At 38.4% G+C, this 13975-nt stretch overlaps 1 protein-coding gene across 1 annotated transcript in view; it reads left to right on the forward strand.

The window, feature by feature from the left end:
* Positions 1-942: 942 nt before the first annotated feature.
* The window catches only part of LOC309844991 (diacylglycerol kinase beta), a gene marked incomplete at its 3' end in the record, with an annotated part of 308686 nt that continues 295653 nt past the window's right edge, over positions 943-13975 (forward strand). The window contains exon 1 of the mRNA XM_082692421.1: positions 943-1170. The remainder of the gene's footprint in view (positions 1171-13975) is intronic.

The raw sequence follows: 13975 nt of genomic DNA on the forward strand, positions 1-13975 counted from the left end.
AATTAAGTGCTGTGCGTGTGTACGGATGTGTGTGTACATACCTGTGTGTCTAGTTGGGAGGGGTTGTTCATGGTTATCCAGTCTATTACAGAACAAGAATAAAAAGACAAACTATTGCTATAAAAGATTAAGTAAGTTATTGGGAAGTATTCTTGTCTTTAGGGGTTTTGAAAACTTGGTTAAGTTCTAAATTCAGCTCAGCTTCACCTAATGTGAGAATAAGCTAGAGATAAATCAGGGCAGAGAATGAGCAACCAATAAGAAGAGAAAGGGAGACTCCACAGGCAGCAGTAACCAGTAGGTTTCACCGGAATTTCTAGCTGACAGAAATACTGATGCATTGAAATCACAGTGGATACTATGCATGGAAGACAAGAGCCAACAAGGGATGTGTGTATATCAAGATACCCTGCATTCAGCTTATAAACACCCTCCTTAATAGCTGTCTGGTTTTGCATACATTTTATAAAATGGACATGATTATTTCGTGGCTTACATTTTTATTACTCCAATGCATTATTTTACACACATGGCTCAAAATTATCATTTTTATCGGTATGCTGACGGGTTATGCATACAAACGATTTCCCTTTTAATATCCACCTGCTTTTCCCCATCCCTTCTTATTTTATCCTCCTCCATCCTCCAGTCCCCTGCTCCCAGGTGACCAAGTTAGAATGCAGGAATAGAGTGTGCAGCTTTTAGAATTGCTAGAAGTGGGTTAGGCAAGTGGCTGATGAACAACGACCCGGCAAGGACTATAGTTAGCCAGAGGGTGGGGAGACAAGGTATCAAGTTTCCTGGGGAAGGGGAAACGTATTCTGAATGGTAGTAATTGCAGTGAATCAAGCTTAATGTCTCAACCACAACCACTCATACCTGCACAGTCTCCACCCTCCTCTTATAACTGGTCCAGCAGTTGAAGAGCTGTGAAGCCCTGTCTCTCTGTCTCCTTCTCCCTGAGCTCCAGCGGCAGTAGTAGCAACAGCAGCTGTGGAAGCGCCAGCTAGAGATAGGCAGGGTTGGTGCTTGCAGCCGCGCAGATCGCCTCCTCCTCGCCACACGCACACACATCCACACACGCACTGCACAGATTCCCAATATCACCGCGTCTTGGTAGAAATGAAGGACTCAAAGAGATGAGCGAAGAGCGTGGGTCATGGACAACAGGTATTTCATCTCTGACAAATCCCGTTTCCTTCTGATGCTTATTGGTATGGATAATAAAATAACCGTTTGTGATGCCTAGCCTGAGTGGGAGCCTGGAGGTGGCCGTGCAGAGGCGGGGAAGCGGGAGTGCGTGCGAGGTGGGGAACGGGGGATGCCAAAGATGACTTTCAGGCTCCGGAAACCTACACCTTTGAGCCTCCGCTGCTGTTTTTGAGTTGCAAATTGTCAGGGAAGGGTGGGCTGCAGGCAGCCTGTGTTGTTGACTGGAAGACGATTTCCATCTTTCAGACACTAGTTAGAATGGGCCGTGCGTGCTGGAAGGGGGTGGAAGTCGAGGGGAGGAGATGCTGCGAGCGGAGTTCTTGAAGCTCCACTCCTCTGGGGAAGCCGAGCTGCGAGGCAGCCTTCTTCACCGAGCCGAGAGCGTGTGAATCGGAAGGGATCCTGAGAGCTGGCTGGTCCCAGGTCCTCTCCGGAAAAGCGGTTGCTCTCGCTTCGGGGATGCGATGCGCCCAGCCCTCGCCTGCATCACACTGCAGTAAGTTAAACTCGACACGGCTGGCAATTTGAGTGGCTTCTGGGTTTGTGCTGCGGGGGAAGGGAGGCTGAGAAGAAATGGCGAGGAAAGTTCGAAAAGCATCGCTTTGAATTCTCCTTGACATGTTAAATCGGTTTTTCTCTCTGACTCCCGTCCTAGTTATGCTGTAGTTGGTTTACTCTTGGTTATTTGTTGGCGGACGTGGCTTGTCGGGTAGGTATGCCCTAAAGCGCCTAGTCCGTCGTGATTTTAGGCAACAAAACTGGTAAAGGCGTCCTACATTGAATTACAATAGGGAGCTCCTGAAAGTTACTAATGGACGACACTTCGCCTTTTCAAAAGAAAATTCGTGAAGAGGCCAGCTTAGACTTTCAGATACCCACCTAATTGTTACAAGTTTCATTCCAGACTTATTCCTAATCTTCAAATAAAGAAGCAATCTAACAAACGAAATGAAGCAAAGGTCTTTGATTTATTTTATTATATTAAAATGAAATGTGGAGTAGGTCTCTCGATCACTGTCAGACAACTGATGATAGGATAAACATTCAAATACTCTTTAGTGGGTGGAGGGCTGGATTCCCCCAGTTTCTTACTAGTGCAATCATCTTCTCCACTTGCTAAGGAGTCCCCTCCTTGTGATTTTAAAGTGTGGGGGGGGAGGGTTACATAGATGGCTTTATACTTCCAACCGAGCAGCATTGTGGTCCCTGGCAAAAAAGGAAGGCTAAAAAAAACTTTTGGAAAAACTACTTCAACTGGTTGCTCAAATTGCAGATAAACTCTTAAAAGGAGGTAAAAACAGGTCAGCGACAGCCAGCCCATTGTAAAGCAAATGACTAAATGTGAATGCAGACAGAATACTAAAGGTCTCTTTTAGAGGGAAACCAGAAATAATTAATCTAAAAATGCTGGCGTATTTCTAACCAGGTCCTCTTTTACACTGACCAGAATTCTTTTTTTTTTTTTTTTTTTTTTTTTAATGAAGCAAAGAAGAAGGAATTCTCAAGCAGAAAGAACATGTTGCGCAAAATATTAGACCTAGTTGTAGGATCACTGGAAAAATTGTGTTGTTACTATAGTTTTCTCCAAGAAGCATTAATGAAAAATCAGGAGTACGCAAAACAGAATTCAGGATTTTAAGCTGGATTCCATATGCTGTCATAAGTTCTGTAGGATAAAGAGGTATCAAAACTTATGAAACAACTACTGTGAAATGCAAAATAATTCAGAACTTCTCCATTTTTTTGAAAAGAAGAAACTAAGAATCACTCTTATCCAGTTTCAATTTTTAATTGTTACTCCTTGAATCCACCTAATCTTCATTATTTTATTAAGAAATCAAACATATACTGAATGAAATTTGAATTACTTTGCCTGCTCCTGACAGGGTTCTCCAAATAAAATATCTTTGTCATTATGGAAATACCCAATTATTAGAGGTAACCTATTCCATACACACATATTACTTGGTGCAGAACTCTATGTATAACTTTGTAAATCACTGAGTAGAATATAATCCAGAAGATATATTGTGATAGTGCATGTGTGATAATGATTAAAAACTTTCGACAGCAATAAAAAAGAAAAGGAAGCATATACACAAAAGACTAAAATAATATCGTTGGAGCCAGTTTGTAAGCAATTCTGTTATAGATCACTATCCGAACCTCAAGTATTAGCTAAAGAGAAGAAAAATCGAGCTAAAAGCCTGAATGGAATTGCTAGGAATTTGAATTGCATAGGGATTCGTCAAAATATCTTTTAACATAGAAACATAGGTAGAAGAAGTCAGGTTTTGGGAATACCTTCTTTTCATCATTTGGTTGGCCTCACTGTAAGCCTCATGTTCTACCTCATGTCATGTGTGAGAATATTTTCAGAACTATTTTTGAAATAAAGCAATTATTTTAAAATTTAAACCTTTGATAAGTTTTGCTGGGAAAAGTGTCTGAACTAGGCAAGTATCCTATGACTCATGCTTCCCTTGCACACCACGGAAAGAAGGAAGAGTTGTAGAGACAAGCCAGAGATAGCTGCTGGTCCCTCAACCTAATTCTGCCTGCTAATAATGACTATGATGTTGATATATAGGCTTGAAATGACATATTAAGAATATCCTTTGCTGGATGCTTCTCCCCCCTGGCTGGCTTCAGGAACAGAACTGTACTTATACATGCAGGATGCTGTTGTAATATTCTCTTAACGGTAATACTTCTCCCTAGGAACATTTGCCAGAAGGAAGATCTAGGCGAGGATTTGAAACCTCTTCCTGTTGCTCCTCTCCCATTCGTGACATTTCTCTCTTTTTTTTTTAAAGATTTTATTTATTTATTTGACAGAGAGAGAGAGATCACAAGTAGGCAGGGAGGCAGTCAGAGAGAGGAGGAAGCAGGCTCTCTGCAGAGCAGAGAGCCCGATGTGGGGCTCGATCCATCCCAGGGTCCTGGGATCATGACCTGAGCCAAAGGCAGAGGCTTTAACCCACTGAGCCACCCAGGCGCCCCACATTTCTCTCTCTTTTAAAACACCAATACAAAACAAGGCAGTAATCCCATGTATTTGTTCATCTTTAGGTATTAATTATGAAGTAGGTTCAACTCCTTGATAGCTCCTTGGTTTATTTGCATGTGTGATTCATTTGCCGTACAGTACACGAATAGTTCACAGTTATTGTGAGTATACAAATAACAGGTATTGGGTTAAGTACTTTGAAAATGTCCTCTCATTTATGGGATAATAGCTATAGGAGAGATGGCATTTTCTCGCCTTGATAAGAAACTAAATCACATAGCAGATAAACAAGTCACCTAAAACAACATATTTTAGTAAATGGTGGGCTAGGATTAAGTCTAAATCACTTTGCTCCATTGTTTTATTAAAATGGTACCCTACCATGTTCTAGTGGAGCAAACTTGCCAGTGGAGTGTATTGAGACTGCTTGAGAAATCATAGCCATCAGGAGAAAAATCCCTGCTCGATTGATACCCAAGACTGGATCTATCCAAATGAAAACCTGAATTGACCCCAAATCCAAACTTGGCATATTCAGGTCTTCTAATTTCAGTGTTCTCTGGCTTCATGAACCATGAGAATGAGGCTGGGGACATCTTTGTCAGGAAGGAAAATGATGGAGTTAATATGGGAGGAGAGAAGTTGGAAGGCTCAAAAACCAAGAGGGATAAAAGGGAAATAAGAGGAGGCTTATCATGGTAGGAGACTGGTAAGAGAAATTGTCCAGATTCTGTGTCCTAGGGACACTAAAAAACAGACACTTTGGACTGCATGTGAGACAGATAGATAAAGCGCAGATTTAAACCATCTCTTTAAGGAGTTGTAAGGTCTGATTATAAAAATTAGATGAGGCTCGCCTTCAGATATTCTCCTTTATGCTTTGTTTTTTACACTTTTTTTTTTTTAAAGAGTAGAAATGATGATTCAAAAGAAAGTGGGAGCTGAAAGGCCTGATGATGACCAAAGAGGTAAAACAATGTGTGGAAATATCACCAGTTCTTGTATAATCACTTTCTGAAAATTTGCCAGGCAATGAAGGGCCATCTTTGACTGGTGAGGATAAAAACAAAAACGGTTCATTTAGGTAAAATCTGAAGTGTTAAGGAGAATAACATGATTACTGTCACTTGTCTTCTTATCACAGAAGACAAACACTAACAAGGAATAAAATGAAAATGTTACGGGCATACCGCCAAACAATATTTTAAGATTGGTCTTTCTCAGCATGCTAAATTTAAACAGCTGAAATTCTTTTTTAAGTATTATCTGAGTCAACAATTTGAAATGAAGGATTTGTCTTGAACAAGGAATCTGTATTGCCATGTAAATTTGAAACACAATGTCCTTGACTCAGTTTTTTTTTTTTTATTGGCAATATGCCAATCACTACAGAGCAAGGAGCACAAAAGTTATTACTTTCAAAATCAGAGTATAAATATATCTGCTCCGTAAGGAAAGTTGATGAACTTTGGTGGAGCTTTGCAAATACATTTAGATTGTCAGCCCTGATTCTTTGTCATGTCTCTTGTCACTTGTGACACTGCGGGTCGAGGTTAGGAGTAGAGTTAGGACAGTCAGCTTCAAGGGTTGATTTTTGAATGTGGTGTTTGGCTCTCTTCCCCTTACAGTTTAAAACTAATGACAGGAACTTTTGTTGAGTGCTTGCTACCTACCAGTTGCTTGTATGAGCAATCTTGCACATTTAATTTTGACAGTACCCTTATAGGATAATCCAGTTATCATCTGCATTCCATTTTTTTTAAAGATTTTATTTATTTATTTGACAGAGAAAGATCACAAGTAGACAGAGAGGCAGGCAGAGAGAGAGGGAGGGAAGCAGGCTCCCTGCTGAGCAGAGAGCCCGATGCGGGCCTCGATCCCGGGACCCTGAGACCATGACCTGAGCCGAAGGCAGCGGCTTAACCCACTAAGCCACCCAGGCGCCCTGCATTCCATTTTTTAAAAATATTTTATATATTTATCTGACAGAGGGAGACACAGCATGAGAGGGAACACAGGCAGGGGGAGTGGGAGAGGGAGAATCAGGCTTCCTACCCAGCAGGGAGCCTGATGCGGTTTGATCCCAGGACCCTGAGATCATCACCTGAGTGGAAGGCAGACGCTTAAGGACTGAGCCACCCAGGGGTCCCCTGCATTCTGTTTTATAAAGGAACAAACTGAGGCACAAGAGGGATAAAAGTCTCACCCGCAGTTCCAAATTAGTACTTTTGGAGCTGGGGCATGAACTAGAATTCTGACTCTAGAGCCCATGCTTTTAAACCAAAGGCTCCAAGTTTACTTATTAACTCTTACTGGCTTTTTATAAGCCTCTACAATTCATGCTATTTGTCTCTTATTACACCTCTCTCTGTAATGTCTTTCTTGACACCCACATTCCTCTGTCCTTACTCTTTAGTGTTTCACCTCATGATGGATCTTTAAGCTTTTGCTGTGGCATCACAACCTTCTAGGATTCTGTTTGGAGTCTACCACCGGCCCAACTGTCCTCTTCTGTTTTTCCACTGACACTTGCACTTCCTTTATTATTAAATATGCCACAGAGGGTTAAAATCATCTATTTTCTGCATTGAGGAAGGAAATCGAGCCTTATTTAACTTTGGAATGTTAGTGCTGAGTGTTATGTCTAATACAATAGTAAAAGTCAAAGAACACTGAATTCAAAGCTCTATTTCAGTTCCCCGAGGGATCTGTAATTCCGATTCCATAGTCTTTACCCCCCAAAAGACTACAGAAAGGTCTTTAAATGCAGGTTACAGGGTTTTAGTTAGATAGTATATTTGCATTAGTTGAGCTCATAATTTGTATAAAATTATTCAAAAGATATTTGCCACACCCTGTGATACTGAATATTTAGAATATAGGAGGCAATATTTTGGAATAGGACAGATGGCTGATTCTAGACTACAATATTGAAATCTATAACGATACCTAATTTCTGGTACTAATGTATCTTGAGGGGGGTAAAAAGGAAGTGTTGAAATAAGTGGTTCATTGAAGATATTTTGCTTTGTCCACCAGTAGAATGAAGTTGTGAAATTGTGCTTTCGAAAAACTATTTCTTGAATTCTCATTTTCTTTGCGGGAAAGTCCTGAGAAGATTTTGCTTTAGTCATAGCTAATAAATATTGAGTCATCTCAGGAACAGACATTGGAAAGTTGAGTACCACTGGAGAAAAATGAAAAAATGGATAATGGTGGGAAAAATCAATCTCTACTCTCCCTCCCCCAGAGAACCATTTTCAGTTTATGGGATAATTTGGATTTTAGTTATTAATGATACGTAAATTTCTTTCATTAAGTATTTAAACATTATAGCAATGTGAACTGGATGGGCATATCTATAGTGCTTTCTAAATACAGTATTTTCATTAAAAGTATTGGTCAGATAACTCTATTTTATTCTTTTTTTTCTACTTTATTCTCTTTCTAATCCACACAAATCATTTGTCACATATGCAGTTATAACCAGGGGAAGACCAGTATGTGGAGATGTGTGATAGCTATTTAAGATCCCTTTGGAGTTCGATCAACAAAGTTAGATAAGAGTACCTGAGTGAAATAGCTGGGCCTTCCTTTATAATATTTCTTTTTATTTATAGGATTTTGGCTTATATCATATTTTGATTATTCATGACGTTGGAATTGTGGTTAAAGGTGTGTAGAAATGGAATCGATATAAAATTTCTCGGTATGCACAGATGCTCATTTGAATTTCATCATTTCCTTCTTAGACCCTGTGATATAGGGGTTAACATTTATTCTTTGCCTTAAAATTGCCTGGCCTCAAATCTTTACAACTTCGATTACTTTGAGCAAGTAACTTAAATTCTATGGTTTGCATTTCTCTTTGTAAAACAGGGATAGTGGACATGATATCCACTTCATAGAACTACATGATTTAATCATGTGCATAACAGGCTTAGAATGGAAGGAACACAATAAATACTCAAAAAATAATAGCTATTTAATATTTTCTATTTACTTAGGATGCTCTCTCAGGTAAAAAGTAAAGTGCCAATAGCAAAGAAAATGTTCTAAATAAAATGTAAAAGCTGTTTTCATTCTCTAGTTTTATATTAATAAAATATGAGACTCATAAAATCTATTAAATGTTATAGTAAACATCTTCTTTATAGGGTCATCTTTATTTATCATTTTGCCCAAAAGGTTTTTATTGAATTATTAAAAAAAAAAAAAAAGGTAACTGGTAACAAAGGTAAATGAGACAACACATGCAAATACTTCGGGGAGCGTGGTTGGCACAAATCAACACTTAGGCCTATCAATTCTCTTCCCGTTAGTTATCACCGTAATGTAAGATCTTTCATTTTTCTTCCTCTGATCACCTTAAGAGGTAGGCACAGCTGTCATCCACTTAATACACAAACTGATCGGTTTTCATCTATTTCGACTCTTCTCCATTCGTACCTATGCAGACTGGGAAAAGATGATCTCTTATGTGAAGAAATCTGTTATTACCTAGATTGACTCTCCCTGTGAATCATATGAACTGGAAAAGAGGGAGAAATGGAGGTGTTGCAGAAGAGCATTTCAGGATCCTTGACCTGAAAACAGAACTTCAAGCACAAAAGATGAGTTTGTTCAGCAACTTGTTCTGCTGAGACAGAGAATGCAGGGAAATGTTTTTTCCCTGGGCTTTTGACCAAGGAATCCCTTCACTGGTTACTTAATGAAAAGAAAGACTGGGGAGTTCTTGCTTGCCTGCCTTTCTTAGCATTGTATTTGAGAGATGCTAAGTAACAGCTACTTCTGGGAAATTTTAAGGTTCCTCTGAATAAACACACTTAGTAAAACTATTACCTTAAGAAAGAGAACAACTGGCCATGATCCTGTGCTTTATTTTATTTCATTCTTTAGTTAGGGTTGGGCTACCTTGTTTTAGGCAATGTGCCAGGCTCAGGAAAGGAAAGAGTAAAATAAGGGACACATTCATACAGTGATCAAGGTACTTCAGCAAAGGACACAGACAGACAGAAGCAGACACACCCAAACAAGGAAGCAAATACATGATTTATTGTTGTTGTAATAAGTGCTGTGAAAGAGACAAAGAGGTGAAACAGAGAAGAACAGAGGTCCTGTTTACTGGGGAACAAACCGGTTTCAAGACTCCTAAGAAACACTTCACATACCTCCCCTCCATTATCCTTTTCTTCATCACAGAACAAGTTTCTGGTGTTGACAGTGAGCAGAGCAGGATTATACACCTGAAGTAATCCAAAAACCAAGACAGATGAACTCATGGTGAATCAGAATTTTTGAATTATTGAGCAAAAACATTTCATTCAGTCAGAAACATGACTCCCACATTGCTTTTCCCTTTACCTTTATATTACAGGATTATTCAGCTTGTGGCAGCTTTTAAAGATTAGAAAAAATGCAAGGACTTAATGTTGCTTAGTAACTTGTGTTGCCTGTCATTTTGGGTTGCACATAAACAACTTGTAACTTCCCCACACTTGTCCCAAATTACTAGAATTGAGAAAGAGCACACAAGCTGATGAGTCACTTTGCTATCCTGTTGTTCTTAATAAGAGTTCTGGTTAGCAGAATGGGTGCGTTCTCGTTACATAATGTTATTTGCCACCCCATATGTCAGAACTTTCTGTTTGGCAAATAGAGGTTCCTTCCCTGTCACCCACTGAAGAAAGCATCGCATTACAGCTCTTCAGGGCAGGAGTATTGTTGTGTTTGGGTGCCTGTTTTTTTTTTTTTTTTTTTTTTCCTTTTTTAAGATTTTATTTATTTATTTAAGAGAGAGGGAGTGAGAGTGAGAGAGCGAGAGTATGAGAGGGGAGAGGTCAGAGTGAGCAGCAGACTCCCCACTGAGCAGGGAGCCAGATGTGGGACTTGATCTCCAGACTCCAGGATCATGACCTGAGCCGAAGGCAGTTGCTTAACCAACTGAGCCACTCGGGTGCCCCTGGATTCCTGGTGTTTTGAATGTACTCCAGACTGTATCAGACTACGTAGTGAAGGTGAAGTGGTAGAGGTTTTTGACCTTCATTTGGAAATTTTATTTTAGAACTATTAATGCTTTTATCCTTCAAGCTACTTGCATAACTGCTTGGTGGTACATTTAGTGTTAATGTAACTGTATTATCTTTGTTATAACACTTTCGAAGCAAAACAAAACAAAACAATGGTTTCAATGTGACTATAATAATCTTTATGGTTAGATTGTGTTTTCTAATTCCTAAAATTAGAAACTCTCTTGTGTATGTGCACGCTCTCAAATAAATAAAAATTTTTTAAGGAAAAAAAAAAGATTTGGTGTATATGTCAGTAGTATGGGAGTACTGTATTAATCAAATTTTTTTCTCTACTAGGAAATGTCAAAGCTATATTGAAGGAATTAGCATCTATGTCTTATCTTTGGGGAGCATTCTGATTAAAGAGAATTCTGCACATACCCTGTTTCTTTAACATTTGTTTTGCTGATCCTAATGAATTAAAATCTAAACTGTGTTAAGATATAAGGAATAATTGTTTGAGGAATGCTATTATGTGTGTTAAAAGAAGAAAAGGGCAAGAAAGCGTTCCTTATCTAAACATTAAACAAAGTTAAATAGTTTTCTATTTTAAAGACTTCTTACAGTTCTTCAGATGCAACTGTGTTGGAATCTCTAAGAGTGGGATTTAGTACAAATTTCCCTAACCTCATTTAATCACAGAAGCTCTTCTTTTGGGAACATCCATTAATATCTCTTTGGAAAACTCATTACAATTTACTAGTCTATTGGTGTTCAATAATTCATTTAAAAATTTTTGAGCCTCTCTCATACATAAGAGTACTAAGTTCTGGAAAGAAAATTATGAATAGAACTTGGATCTGACATTAAGTAGCTCCAAAATTGAGGGTTAGGAGAAAACACATAGATGTATAAATTAGAACACCTTGGGCTATGGGCAGTGCTAGAAGATAGATGTTCAGGAAGCACATCTTCCTGTTGAAAGTTGAAAGTAAGAGGATAAGAAATTCATTACAGATAATTTAGAATGAGTTGGGTCTTGAGGGAAGGTCATTAAAAAAAAAAAGGGACAATAAAACACAAGGAAGTATTTAGAAATCATGATTCTTTTACTCTCCTTTGAAAACCCATACTCTTTTCATTCATCCAAGCTTAACTCTTGAGTGACTAGTTGGCTAATGTGAATAAAGAGATGAGAGAGCAAACTGGGAAGAAAATAAATATAAATTTGGGGATACAGACTGTAATTTCTTTCTTTGAAGTAGATGTGAATCCCTGAGAAAAGAATGTAGAGTGAGAAAAAGATAATTTTAGGAACAAATCCTAATGAAGTTTAATATTTTTAGAGTATATATAGTTGAGTGTATATATATATAGTATAATAGTTGGGATATTAAGAGTGAAAACAAGTGGTCACAGGGGAGGAAAACAATAGCAAAAATCTGTGGTATTCCAAAGACTAGGGAAGAACATCCTATAAGAATGACAAAGTAATTATCACTGCCAGATGTTGCTGAGAGGTTGAGATGAGGAATGAAAAATATCCATTGGATTTGAACACAGGGAGATCATTGGTGATTTTTAGCTAAAGATGGGTTGCCATGGTGACTGGGGTGAAACCCAGGTGAAAATGTGTTAAGGAGTGAGTAGGAGCTCAGGAAATGGGAGATGGGGAGTGACTCATTGAAAAAGTTTGTGTATGGATGTTTGAAAAAAAAAAAAGAGTTGTTTCTGGAGAATAATGGAAGCTTGAAGGAGCTTTTCTAAGATGGCTGTTTTTAAGCATATCTAAATATCTATGAGAAGTCCAAATGATTAAAAAGTGTAGTCTACTTGGGTTGTCTGGGTGGCTCAGTCGCCTAAGTGTAAGCTCTTTTTTTGGTTCAAGTCATGATCTCAGGGTCACGATCCAGCCTGAGGCTTGGGGCACTGCACTGGGTATGGAGCCTGCTTAAGATGCTCTTTTTTCCTCTTCCTCTGCCCCTCCCTCTGTTTCATGCACACACAAGAAAGAAAAGAAAAGAAAAGAAAAGAAAGAAAAGAAAAGAAAAGAAAAGAAAAGAAAAGAAAAGAAAAGAAAAGAAAGAAAAGAAAGAAAGAAAGAAAGAAAGAAAGAAAGAAAGAAAAAGAAAGGAGAGAAGAGAGAAAAGTGTACTCTCCTTTTCTTGGTGGGGGTCAAGTGTGTGGTCCCTGCCCCCATAAAGTATTGAGGCAGAAAGAAAGGGCTCCAGCCCTCTTCCATACCACATCCTTGGTACTCTATGGCTTTTAGTCTACCAGTTATATCCTCAAGCACCAGGACATGGGTTACAAAAACAAAAACAGAAACAGCAAAGTAAAGGGATTTTTGATGGATTACCTAAAAATGTGGAATTGAATAGGTTCCAAAACGTAGAGTATGAGTTGACTTTGACCAGCAGTAGTAGCTTCCGTAGAGAAAGAGGGGATGAGGGAGAGAAGAGAGTAGTCTGAATAGATAGATAGGCTTTGTAGTGCTAAATTGAGGATAATTTTGGAATTTAAATTCTCTCGGCAGAATTTGAACAAAGTGGAGAAAGTTAGAAGTTTTTGGACAGGGTTGGAGAAGTTATTGACCAAATATATTTGCTAAGATCTGAGTGATATTGGGGTAAGTTGCATTTGAGTAGATGTTCATATCTTTACAACAAAAATAGTTTACATGAATATGTGATTCCTTTCAGCAGCTATTGATATGGCATTGAAAAATATAGAGCTCATCCAAGATGTATTGTTTTATTTCATTTTGCTTTTTATATTGTCATCACCTACTCTCTCAGTATCACATCATCTTCTTTATTACTTCTTCAGATCGAGAAATTTGGATGATAATTTTCCTTTATCTTATCTCCTGATATCATCATGATTGATGAAAATACATAGGTTGACAAGTGAAGTAATAGCTTACAGAAATTCTTAACTACCTTACCTTCATTGGCATTCCACTCCATTCCATGCTAACCATTGGTCAGTGACTCTTTTCTGAATCTTAATATCTGAAATATGTCCTCTTTAAAGATCATGAAGTACAAAACATTAATCACCTGTTCTTTCCACCTCCCACCATTCTCCGGTGCCTTGACACACCTTGTTCTCTTTGTGACTCTACTCATTCACCATCTCCTTGTTATCTAGGCAACTTAAATAGTTCTTTTGCCCAAATCTTCATTGCTTTGAACTCTTTTTCTTCCACTAAACATCTGGCAAAATCCTTACCCTTTCTCAACTGAGAAGTTTGGTTTTGCTTTTTCACTTCATTGCTCTTGAAAATCACAAAACTGTGAAAACTGGTGTCATAATAAATTTGTGATCTCCCATCTCAGTCTGACCTTGGTAATACTATGAGGTGCCATGTTTTATTTACCTTTCCCTTGTCCCTACCAGTCTTCTCATTAAGCTCTGCCACACATGTACTTAATGTTGCCTTAAGAAAAGAGAAGTCTTAAATCTTGTTTCCTTCTTCCTCTTAGTGCCATTTACTTTTATTTTTGGTATTGGCATTTAAACATTTTAATTAGATTTAGATTTTAATTAAAAATTATTAATATTACAATTACATGCACTTTTCTCCCCACTGCCTCCCCTTCTCATATCCCAACCTGTAGACAAAGTTTCATAACATGGCCCCTCTTTATCTTTTCAAGAATGCCTGTTGCCACTGTGTTCTCCTCCAATCCAATGTTTCTTTGACATTAAGCTACTTAAAATATCCTTTCTGTCGGTG

This window comes from Mustela nivalis, assembly GCF_964662115.1.
Source record: "Mustela nivalis genome assembly, chromosome: 12".
Taxonomy (NCBI): Eukaryota; Metazoa; Chordata; class Mammalia; order Carnivora; family Mustelidae; genus Mustela; species Mustela nivalis.